At 41.6% G+C, this 12,455-nt stretch overlaps 1 protein-coding gene and 1 long non-coding RNA gene across 3 annotated transcripts in view; both read right to left on the reverse strand.

The window, feature by feature from the left end:
• The window catches only part of LOC308394299 (uncharacterized protein), a 1,060,216-nt gene that overhangs the window by 546,943 nt on the left and 500,818 nt on the right, over positions 1-12,455 (reverse strand). The window lies entirely within an intron of this gene.
• LOC308394320 lies at positions 2,364-4,905 on the reverse strand. 2 transcript variants are annotated; one of them, XR_013971186.1, is made up of 3 exons: positions 4,172-4,905; positions 2,819-2,945; positions 2,364-2,492 (listed from the first exon to the last, which is right to left on the reverse strand). It is a non-coding gene; the product is annotated as an uncharacterized lncRNA (long non-coding RNA). The 2 variants fall into 2 exon arrangements; XR_013971187.1 differs by lacking the exon at positions 4,172-4,905 and adding an exon at positions 3,997-4,165.

Here is a 12,455-nt window from a genome sequence, read left to right on the forward strand (position 1 = left end):
ACATTGTTGCTGCAGGTTCATGACTGAAGACTGGAGGTGTGTCTTTGGACCAGTCACTCCTCACAGACACACAGCTGGATGCTGGAGACTGTGACCTCTGACCTCTGCAAACACAAACACATCACATGAATTACTGATTAATCTCTGTTTAAAATCTTTTAAGCAGCTGCAAACACACAAACTGGATGATGTGATGGTTTCTGTCAGTAATAGTTGTCTCAGATTAGAGTACAGACGGCTGCAGAGACGTTCACAGCAGCAGAGAAGAAATCATTACCTTGGATTGCATTACTACTATGATTGATACTAGCATTATCGTACCCGGACCACCATTAGGAATCATTTATGATGTCACTGGTAGAACACATTTATAGAAACAACCTTTGAACTCTGAGTCAGCAGCTCTCTTACATGGTCAGCTGAGCTCCATGATTGAAGAACATTGTTGCTGCAGGTTCATGACTGAAATGTGGAGGATATTCTTTGGACCGGTCACTCCTCACAGACACACAGCTGGATGCTGGAGACTGTGACCTCTGACCTCTGCAAACACAACCACATTGCATTCATTTCACATCAATTAGTACACCACAAAAGGCATGCAAGAAACACAGTATGAAGGCAAACTTCTGGCTTCAATAACATTCAACAGGTCAGGTGGAAACTTTTCTCAGATTTGATTCATGTTTTTATAGAACGATCCAGCTAAAAAAAATATACCATTAGGTCAGGGGTCAGCAACCTTCAGGACCCAAAGAGCCATTTGGAGCCAGTTTCCACGCAAAAGAAAACACTGGGAGCCACAAATACTTTTTGACATCTAGAATGAAGATAACACTGTATATACTGTTTTTTACCTTTATGCTTTGTGTGAACAACTAAGGTGTGTTGCTTATGAAATCCATGAAGTGCTACAGAGAAAATTACATGTTATTTATGTAATGAACACATTTGAACTCTTAAAGAAATATAACCAAAGGAAAGACACCCAGCTGAACTAAAATGATGTAGCAAACAAAAACTGCTGTGAGCCGCCACCCTTATATCTCCTTTGGGCTTTTGGAGCCTTGACCTGACTTTTAAAAAATAATTGGAAAAAAAGCTCTATGCTGCTGAAAGATGAAAAATAGATATTTGCAAAATTCTGCCTTAATATGTATTTTACCTGGTTAATGTGTGTGGCGGGGCGTGGTCTGCAGCGCCGCTGCAGGGGAGGCGGACGCACCTGAGCGGCACCCGCAATCACGCCTCGCCGCCTTAACGTCTGTGCTGTTGTGTGTCGGGCTGTGAGCTGCAAAGCTACAGCCGGCTGTGTGCGTACAGCAACCGTGTGTGAAAAGTGGTCAATAAAGAGAAGCTGAAAAGCGTGTTCATGCAAACATCGTCGGGTCTGCCGTGATATGTTTACAACGGGACTTCTGCTCCTGAACCTCTGCGCACAGCGTCTGCAGGTCGGGGCTGTACGAAGTCACTTTCATCTTTACAGGACTGTAAGCTGTCGTCTGTGAGGCGTGAGCGGTGTTTGTTTTTAACATAGTTCACGGTGGAGAACAGCTGCTGACATAATGTGGATCCGAAGAGCCATAATTGGCCTTCCTGGGGCTGAAAGTCTCGATAAATGCACGGCGTTTCGGCGGGTACACCGGCTTCCACGAGTGTGACGCTTATTTGAACGATGAAAAAATAATAAAATATAATTTTCTTTTTATATTTCAATATCACAAAAATCTTCCAATTTAGAGCTACAAGTTAAAAAAGAACATAAATAAAATACACTTCAGCTAAATACTTCTAATTTATTTTCCCAAACCACGAGGAGCCGCACTGTAAGGACTAAAGAGCCGCAGGTTGCCGACCCCTGCATTAGTGTTAGTCAATGTTGCAACTGAACTGAAAAACAAAAGATTTTGGTCAGGTCCAAAGAAACAAAGTCACTATTAATACAACACAACCCCCCCAAAAAGAGCCATGTAGACCCCGGGCTCTATGGGTCTTGTGCTCGGAGCTTGTTCCTGTGCTGCCATGATTAGTGCCTCTGTGCTGTCTTTCAGTCCAGCTTTGTTCAGCCACTGGTAGGATTTCTGGATGTCAGCCACTTCCTCTGCCTGCTGGTGGTGCAAACTGTGTTGTTCTGAGTTTCATTGGACGTCTTTGTCCAAAGCACCAGACAAAGGGCAAAGTAGATGCATTTGCATCAGCAGGAAAATACACCCCAAACTAGCATCATCATTATACAACTTTAACAACTGCCACTAAATGATACTTCATACACAGACCAGTGTGAGGTTAAGTTATGATGTCACTGGTAGAACATTTATAGAAACAACCTTTGAACTCTGAGTCAGCAGCTCTCTTACATGGTCAGCTGAGCTCCATGATTGAAGAACATTGTTGCTGCAGGTTCATGACTGAAGTGTGGAGGAACTTTTTCTTTGGACCAGTCACTCCTCACAGACACACAGCTGGATGCTGGAGACTGTGACCTCTGACCTCTGCAAACACAAACATCAATAAGTGATCAGTTCTCTCTGACAGCCATATGATCAGCTGATCCCTCTGTGATATTGTGTCTGCCTCATAACGCTGACAGGTCAGCCAATCATCAGCGGTTTTTTCTGTCTCTGAATGAACTCAGTTTGTTCTCAGCTCTTCTCTGATTCTGCTGCACTGACTTCACTTAAACTTACAGAGTTCAGATCTTAGCAAGAAAACAAGTCAATAAAAAGCAAACTCAGATCAAACAGTTTGAACCAATCACAGATCAATGATTCTATCATGGTTATGTTGAAATGACTAATAAAGTTAGTAGTGTTCTTACATTATTGCTGCAGGTCCATGACTGTAAGGTGGAGGTGTTTGTGTAACTCCGTCACTCCTCACAGACATACAGCTGGATGCTGCTCCGTCCTCTTCCTCCATCTTCTTGATGTCAGGGTGGAGTTAGTCTGAGAGGTAAACACACACACTCAGAGGTGCTGTTGTACTGGAAGCATCACACTGACGGCTTTCTAATGTTGGAGCTTTGGCACTAAAGTCCAAACCAGTTATTTTAGAGGCTCAAAGTCTTTAAAAAACACCAAAACCATCACATTATTTAATAAGTACATGATCAGGTGGATGAAGGAACTCAGTGTGTTTGGGATCATCATCATGGTGAGGAGCCCACATGTTACGGCTCCTTTGGAGAGAAGCTGAGGATCACTGCAGGAAGTGAGCTCATGAAACCAAACTGCTGTTTGTGAGCAGGATGACTCTGTTAATGGACCTGCTCTGTGTTCTACATATGATCAATACTTCAAATATCTGTAAACATCTCATCTTGTATTTGTTGCACTTGGTCACATCTGTCTTTAAAAATAGATTTTTAATGTCACTGAGAGTTCTTTTCTACCTTTATTGATTTATTTTGGAATAAATTAAATATAAAGGTGCCAAAAACTGCCTGCAGCTTCTGCTCTGTGACAGGAAACTACTGTCAGGCTCAAAATGACTTCAGATTATTCATCACAGAGTGTTTATGGATCACAGGACACGTTACAGTTTTACAGCCTCACGGACATAAAACTCTTAAAGTTTGTTTCTGAAGGGATTTTCAGATCAGACCTGATGTTTCTGCCTACAGCCTGTTTACCGATATAATCGATATCAGACATCAGAGCAACAGAAACCTCGGTGATCAGGACACCGGGACTGAGAACAGGAAGTGGCTCAAACGTCGCACTTTCATAAAGTCAGCCTGAACTCCACTCACCGAGTTTCTGTCGCCATTTTAGTTTTAAAACCCGTCGTGATAAGGGCGGGTCTTACTGTGAACCTGCGCGCTCATTGGCTAATAACTTGAGATTGACAAGTCGTTATCCAATGAGCGCGCGGCTTCTCCCAACATAAAGTAGTTTCCTTTGAAAAACCAAAGTCTGATTATTTTTGCCTCCACTGACGGAGCCTGTTGTTCCCGCCACAGAGACACAGTAATGTCAGAGCGGTGTTAACACTCACCTGCCTCAGCACAGCTCTCACTCTCCTCCTGCTCTCTCAGCTAAACTCACTTCCTCTCTACTTACAGGAAACCAGCGCTCAGAGGAGCCGACCGGCCTCACGTTTCACCCACAGACACGAACAGCGTGGAATTATTTTATGTCATAAGAAGAAACATATTCATGTTAACACTCACCTGCCTCAGCTCCACCTTCCTCCTCCTGCTGCTCTGAACGGAGGATCAACACTTTCACTTTCAAGGTTCAAGGTTCAAGGTTCTTTATTTGCCACATGCATAGTTATATAAGTATAACACACAGTGAAATGTAGCCTGACACGCTCCTCGACATGTGCAAAAATTGGGGGGGTAGAGGAAGAACATTATATATATATATATTGGGTGAATGTACAGTAGTAGCAGCAAGCAGGTGAATTCTGTACATTAATATGAATAGACATCTGACTATTTTACAGGATAGACAATATAAACATATTTAAAATTAAAGGAATTTGAAATGTACATTGTTTCACTGCTCCTCCCTAAACACAGAGGATGCTGGGACTTGTAGTTTTTACCTTGTGTGATATTTATGGCTGTGACACTAAATCACAGCATGAAAACTTCCTGCAAATATGTCACAGGCAATAAAAGTTTCACATTAAAGGTGAAGTTATTTTTCTGTCTCATGTTCAATAAACAGTGAGCTGGGAAAACTGAAGAACAGACTTCAGACGTTCCCTGCAGAGTTTCTGCTGCTCGGTCGTCTGCATGTTGCTGAGACTGAGCTGATGATGAAGCTGTGATGGGTTTATGGCACGTTTGGTTCTGGAGAAGAGTTTTACTGCCGGTGCAGGTGAAATGATCAGAGGTTACAGCCTCTGGTTAAAGTGGAGGCAGCGATCAGGACGGCTGAGCAGCAGAGGTCTCAAGGGTCCTAAAGTGTAAAAGCATCAGTGTTAGTAACACAAAGATCACAGAATGGGATCATCCACACAACACTAACATCTAAATCCACGGCAGGAACTCTTCCAGTGTCCTGAAAAATCTGTGTGCACGATGCTGAGATTAAAATCTTTGCTCATCTTAATGCAATATTTACTAAAGTCTGGTAGAAGTTTTACTGATTTCCAGTCCACTTAGCAGACGTGTGGATAGGTGGTGGGTTGTAGAGCAGACTGAAAGCTTTAAGTTCATCCTCTGATTAAAAACTCAGACCCACAGATACAGGAAGTATAACGCTGGTGTAAGACAGGAAACGGCAACACGGCAGCCATCTTTTTCCTCCCATGATGACCAGTGTCCCAGCAGAAGCTGGGGTTTGTTAGATCCTGTTCGATCCAGAGGAAACAGGCTAAAAGAGTCGATCAGGGGGGGGCGACCGTGGCTCAGGGGGTTGGGAAGCGTATCTGTAACTGGAAGGTCGCCGGTTCGATCCCTGGGCTCTCTGTCCTGGTCGTTGTGTCCTTGGGCAAGACGCTTTACCCTACTGCCTACTGGTGTTGGCCAGAGGGGCCGATGGCGCGATATGGCAGCCTCGCTTCTGTCAGTCTGCCCCAGGGCAGCTGTGGCTACAACTGTAGCTTGCCTCCACCATTGTGTGAATGTGAGAGTGACTGAATAGTGGCATTGTAAAGCGCTTTGGGTGCCTTGAAAAGCGCTATATCAATCCACTCCATTATTATTATCATGGTTTTATTATGTGCTCGTTATGATTGAAGCTCTGGTTGTGTGTTAGAGACAGAACCTGCAGATTCCTCCACTCTGCCTCCTCCTCTGCAGGAATCAACCTCTTGGCTGGTTTTATTCACCAACGTGAATAAAATCATCAAACTAATCCAAGTTCATTGTGAAATGCCTGAAAATGGAGGAATAAATCTGTCAGTTACCGTATAAAGTTTGAGTTTGTCAGTGTTTTACACGGAGACGGTCGTCAGATGTTGAATGTTTAGCATGAATGTTCCACATCTGGAGAAACCTTCAAGATTAAAGCCAGTGAAAAGTGAAGAGTTTCTGCAGCAGCCGCACTTCCTGCAAATCTGTTCTTTCAAAATAAAGTGAAGAGTCTAAAATTATATTCACGACAGGTTTAAAGGTGAAGGTGGTCACATGGTTTTAGTGGAATGCCTACGTGGGCGCGTCTGAGTGATTTTGATTCAGATTCGTGCAGCGTGGAGCAGTAAACACTTGTTTTTATTCATCTGGACTCATGAATGATTCCAGTTAGCACATTTCCAGCCAATGAAACGTAACTACAGATGAAGACAAACACATTTAAGCTGCCTGACTCTCGAGTGTGGGTGCGTGTTCCCATTTTCAGGCTGTTTTAGTTTTCAGTTTAGAGGAACGCTGCAAACTCACAAAAACTTCTTTCTTGTGAGGTTTTGTTGTCAGACTGATAAAAGCAGCAGCAGCTGGTGTTTGATGAGCAGACGTGTGTTTCCTGTTCTGTAATAATCAGCTTGTTACCATCACATAATGAACTCAGCCGTGACCAATGAGGCCGTCCTTGTGCGGTTCTCTGGCGCTGATTCTGACTGTGACCTTCACCTCTGCAGGGTCGCCTCTGCTCGTGGCTGAGCTCGTGTTTGTCAGGCTGACAAAATAAAAGCTTCTTCATTTCTGTGGCTGAAGAGGAGTCTGCTCTTCTTCACCAACAGGAAGTGAAACATTTCTCACTGATTCTGAAATCTTCACTTGTTTCACAAATTCACAGTAACACACACACACGGTTGTGTTTTCATATCCTTGTGGGGACATCTATTTGACATCATGCTCTCCTCAGCCTTTTACTCTAACCATTAAGACTGAATGCCTAACCCTGACCTGACTGTCCCTGACACTAAAACCACATTCTGAGTCTCACAAATGTCTTCAAACTTGTGGGGACGGGCATTTTGGTCCCCACAAAGACATGTAAACATGCACACTAGGGCTGGGTATCGTCACTGATTTCTAGAATCGATTCAATTCCGATTCACAAGGTCCCGAATCGATTCGATCCACGATTCGATTTAATTCGATTTAATTCGATTTAATTCGATTCGATTCGATTTAAATCTGGGAAATTTTGACAGTCAGAAATATTATAATTCAGATCAGTACATTTACATATTTTTGTATCTATAAAAAGGAAGCTGACACTCGCAAGACTTTATCAAAGGTGTGAGCATCACAGCAGATGCCTTTGTGTCAAAGTAGCTGAAGATAAAACACAGAAAAACATGAAGGTGATTTTCCTGGCCTGGGATTTTATAAAAATATTCTGCAGTACATCAAAAACGAAAGAAAACCATTAATCAACATATGAACATCACCTCTGAAGTTACAGCGGTTTTATTAGAGACATGGTTAAGCGTTTTGCATTTTGAATAATTTTAAAAAGTTTAAATTTATTCAGTATTGAACAGCAGAAATTAGGTTTTCTTTTCGGAAGAATGTAAAAGGGAAAAAAACAGCGGCTGACAGCGCTGTAAACAACAGTAGACTTGTGTAACAAGCAAGCGAATAATGAAGAAAACAGATTTTTAGATGGGAAACTGTTCTTGAAGTACAGAGAGAGAGAGAGAGAGAGAGAGAGCTGTGCATCGCGGTGGAAGCAAAACAGTAAAAGTCAGAGTGAATTCATGACGATGTTTATGTGAAGCGTTTGGATCTTCTTTTGCTGCTGGTTCGGTCAATATTGTTTGGAGAGAGATCAAACTAACAGCTTTAGAATCGGCTCATAAAGGGCGTGAACACAAAGCGCGGACCCGCTGACAGATCAGAATCAGCGAGCTGTCGGCTTTCAGCCCCGACCGTGAGAAAGGCGACATCTCACTGATTCTGATCCGCGGGTCGCGCTGTGTGTTTAAGTCTATGTGCAGAATCCGTGTACCTGCTCTCATTTATTGTCTTAGCTGTTTGGTGGTTCTTGAAATTTTGTGAGATGTCACCAGAGATTCTGGCATTTCGGGCAAAATAAATTTATATTAAAAAATCGATTCAGGATTTTAATGAATCGATTTTACATTATCCAAGCCAGAATCGATTTTAATCGATGAATCGATTATAAAAACCCACCCCTAATGCACACACACAGGTATTAATGACCTCACAGGTTCATGTTTGGGGCTTTTAGCATCTTTGTGTGTCGCTCAGATTTAATTCACTCTTGTTTTGAGGTTTTGTGCCTTTTTGTTTCATTCTTTGTGCGTTTATTTTATCTTTAAGCCTTTCAGGACTCGTGCTGTTGGCTTTTTCCTGGTGTGTTATTAGTATTTTTCATTTCTAAACTTATTCTAAAAGAAGGACCGATGGAACATTTATGTGAAAATAAACATGATCATTTAATGTTTTTGTCAATCACAGTGTTGGGACTAACGCGTTATTAAGTAACGTGTTACAGTAACTACGTTATTATTGTGGTAACGAGCACGGTAACTAGTTATTATGCTAAAATCAGGAACGCGTTAGTCGTTACTGGGATTTAGATAGGCTCGTTATTCGTTACTTCGTGTGGTGGCTGTCGCGGAGCTTCCACAGATTCAGTAACATTAGCAAGTGGTGGAGGCCAACAGGTGGATGAGGGAAAGGGGAGGCAGGAGGAGAAGAGACCCGAGGCAGCCGCCGGTCCAAGTGTGAACTGAACTTCAGGTAAGAAGTTATGACCTGCAGTCTCTCTGGGTCAGATATAAACCAAGTTTAGGTGGAGTTTATTTTTGTTATTCTGACTTTTTCCGTACTGCGTGCTAGCTAGCATGACAGAGTTTCTATACAGCTGGGTGGGTGCTATGAAGTTAATGATGTTGAACTTTATTTCGTTCATAAGTTATTAGAATTGCCAACCGTCTCATCTGGTATTCAGAGAAAATATTACGCATTTCTTATTGAGGTGAAAAGGAACAGTTAGTCCCGTAATTCAGCTACAATGAAAAAGGCACAAAGCTGGATTTATTCTGTGTCTTTGCTGCACAGCTGCCTCTTCTTCTTCTCTCATCCTCTCCCCCTCCCTCTCCTGTTTCTACTTCAATCATGAAAACTGATCAATGATCAGCTGATCGTCTCTCTTGTTTGTTTATCTCCCACTTTGCATCAGAAAGAGGAAACCAGCGGAGTTCACGTTAAACAACAGCAGCACGTTTAAGCTTGATCAGCTGTTGTTAGAATTTATTTAATATTAATTTCTAGTATCAGCTGATGTTTGCTGGAGCCACAGCTGCAAAAAAGCTGCTGGTCATGATGTCGGTTTGGTTATGTGGTGAGAGGGAAACATGAAGATGAAACCAGGAGATGTCCTTACTGAATCATCAGAGCTGAACAGTGATGGAGAAACAGGTTTACCTTTTAGGTGACATGAATGAGTTGAAGGGAAGTTATGAACTGTTTCTGAGAGACAAATAACACCAGGATCCTTTTTTAGGTAGCTGACAGCTGGTAACTGTGCAGGGGCAGCTCTAGCAAAGTTTTGCCAGGGGGGCCAGGTAGGGCATTAACAGGGAGAGGGGGGCACAAGGAAATACTTTTCTATCTTATTCTCATTTAAAGTGTCTCGCTTTTAAAAAATAATTATCTGAATCTTACAACAAACGATTGATAGATTGATGCATATACACCATCAAGACAGTGAGCATCACTGTCACAACAGCGTTTGTTTTCATTCAAAGGCTTTAGGATTTTTGCTATAATGGTGGGCCGGTCTCTAGTCAAAATGCCCGGGCCAATTTTCTGTCCCAGTCCAGCCCTGTATGCAGCTCATCTGCAGTCTGGTGTTACCTACATCTTCCTATTCAGAAGGCAGAATTTCCGAGTTCTGAGTACAATCGACAGCACCACGACTGCAGTTCTTGTGTTGGATGTAAAAGGCGCACATGATGCTGTGACGTAGGCTAGAATCATGGTGGCGGTCAACGGCGGTCCAGGCGTGGGATTTCTCTCGTGGAAATATGCACATTATCTTTTCCTTTCTATTGGTAGGTGGCACAGTGCACTTGTGGCAGGTAAGCAAGCTAGAAGACTGGCAAAGTTATGGAAGCAACACATTAACAAGAGAATTCTGAGTAAAACCAAAGTTACTTTCCCTAGTAACTAGTTACTTTGAAAGTAACGAGTAACTTGAAGTAACTGAGTTACTTTTGATAGAAGTAACTAGTAATGTAACTAAGTTACTAATTTAAAGTAACTTACCCAACACTGGTCAATCATTAAAAATAAGTCCTGGTCTTTCATTTTGCTGCTGCATTGTTCACAGAAACACATATTTTCCTGTTTCTTTCTGTTTGTGTGTTTCTGCTTTTGCCTGTTTAGCGCTGCTGAGCAGGAAAACCCAGACGAACAAAAACCTCTTTTAAGTAAATGTTTGAGTCACTTTGGGTCTGAAATGTAAAAATCTGCAGACTGAAACAGATTTGAAGGCATCACAGGAACAGCCTCACATTCAAAACATGAAAGAGAGGACTTTTATTTTGAAACACTCAGGAAATGACAGAGGGAAAGTTTTTTAATTAAAACAAATTATTAGTTTATGCATTCTAAGTTCATACAACCACCAAAACTGTGATGATCCTCCTTCTCCCTAAGATGGCAAACTGAAACACAAGTTTCCTTGTGGCTCAGGAAACTAACCACTCCAAGTTGGTGACTTTTGGAGATTTAATTTCCTGGATGATTGAGAATGCATCAAGACGAACACAAAAGGAAGTTCACCGCTTTTAGCAGCCCCCCCCCAGACAAACAAAGAGGCAGTTGGCAGTTAGAAATCAGCAATCATTCACACACCCCCACTCCCCTCCAGAATTCTCAGGTAACAACCTAATTTACATATGAATGACTAGCCAATTTAGCTTCCACTTGGCTGAAGCTAAAGCCTAGCTAAAAGCCTACCAGCCATTTGGCAACTCAGCCCATCACACGTCCACGTCTCTCCTTGTTTCGTCTTTTATTATGAAAGGGTTGTGTTTCCATGTTCAGTGTGTTTCATTTTGCTTCCCCTGTGGTGTCAGGTTCATTTGTGTCAGCTGTGTTTCCACTTCCCTCCTTTCTCTTCTGTGTATTTAAGTCCGCTGTCTTCCTCTGGGCAGTGTTGGTGCGTTTTCCTCCGTTCACGTTATTCCGGGTTTCAGGTTATCTCCTGATTCTGTTTAGGTCCATGTTCATGTTCATGTTTTTTCATCAGAGTTTCTCGCATGCACCTCCTCGGATTCATGTTCATGTTTTTCTTGTCATAGTTGTCATAGTCATACCGAGTTATTCCCAGGATAGGTTTTAGTTTTAGTTTCCGCCCCTGTTTGCTGGGCCTTGTTTTGTGTTCGTGTTTTTCAACCTAATAAATGGTTTGTTTTTTTGTTAAGATTCAGTTCCATCTCTCCCTTGTCTGCTTCCGGGTTCATATTGCAATCACATTAGCCACAGTGACAATAAACTTATTTTGATTTTTAACTTTCTTTATTTTTTCAACAATATTATGTATATATAAACATTTTGCATCTTACAATATAAAGCCTGGATCCTGCACATATTGCACTTTGAACTTGAACTGTGTTGTCTGTTTATTGGAGATTGTACTACTTGAATTCATTATCCTGGTGATATAACACATTAATTCTCCATTTGGAATCAATATAGTATATAATACAGTATCTGTCTATCCATCTATATAGCTATTGAATTGAACTGGAGTGAATGGAAGAGAATTAAATAATGGATTTCATGTTCATGTTTATCTATGTTGTAACAGTGACGACTTGAGACATCTGTTTGGCACTATATGAAGAGAATGAAATAAAATTTAAATGAAAATGATATTAACTGTATTTATACATTTTATATTTTTGGATGAGACACTGTCAGTGTGCTGTTATATAACTCAGGTATTTTTAAGGCCTGACTGGTGGCATTGGTGCCCATTGCTTTACTGTGCTGTTGGATGTGTATGTGGGCTATCCCTTGTACCTGACATTTGATTGGGCATCACTGTGTTGCTATGGTATGATCCTGGTAGTTGTTGTTAATAAAACAATAACAAATTCAAATTCAAACATTGCTGCATTCTTCTGTCACTGAGGATTCCAAACCTGCACTCAGTCTCCTCATTACTTTGGTATTGAACAGACAAACTTTGGAGCTCCTGCAAACTTTATTCACAAACTGCAAATATTTTACACAAATCTGCGACTGACAACAAGCACAGAGACTTCAAACAATCACTGAAGTAAGGACTGAAAGATTTACTTTAAAACAATAATGATTAAGACCTTTTTCGTAAGGTTGTTTTCCCTTGATTGCCAGCTGTTACTGTTTTTATCTTCATATCTTTCATATTTGTCCACCTAAACAATGCTTTAATGATACAGTTTGAGAAGTTTGATATGAATTTATCCAACTGACTTGAAACTGAAACTGACAACTGTCCTGTAATCTTACACAGAGAAACCAAATCCTGCGTCTTTGCCTTGACAGACGCCTAAAATGGCTCGAGCTGTGGTAAGTTACCCTTCACTGTGTC

The sequence above is a fragment of the Rhamphochromis sp. 'chilingali' genome (assembly GCF_963969265.1).
Source record: "Rhamphochromis sp. 'chilingali' genome assembly, chromosome: 3".
NCBI lineage: Eukaryota > Metazoa > Chordata > Actinopteri > Cichliformes > Cichlidae > Rhamphochromis > Rhamphochromis sp. 'chilingali'.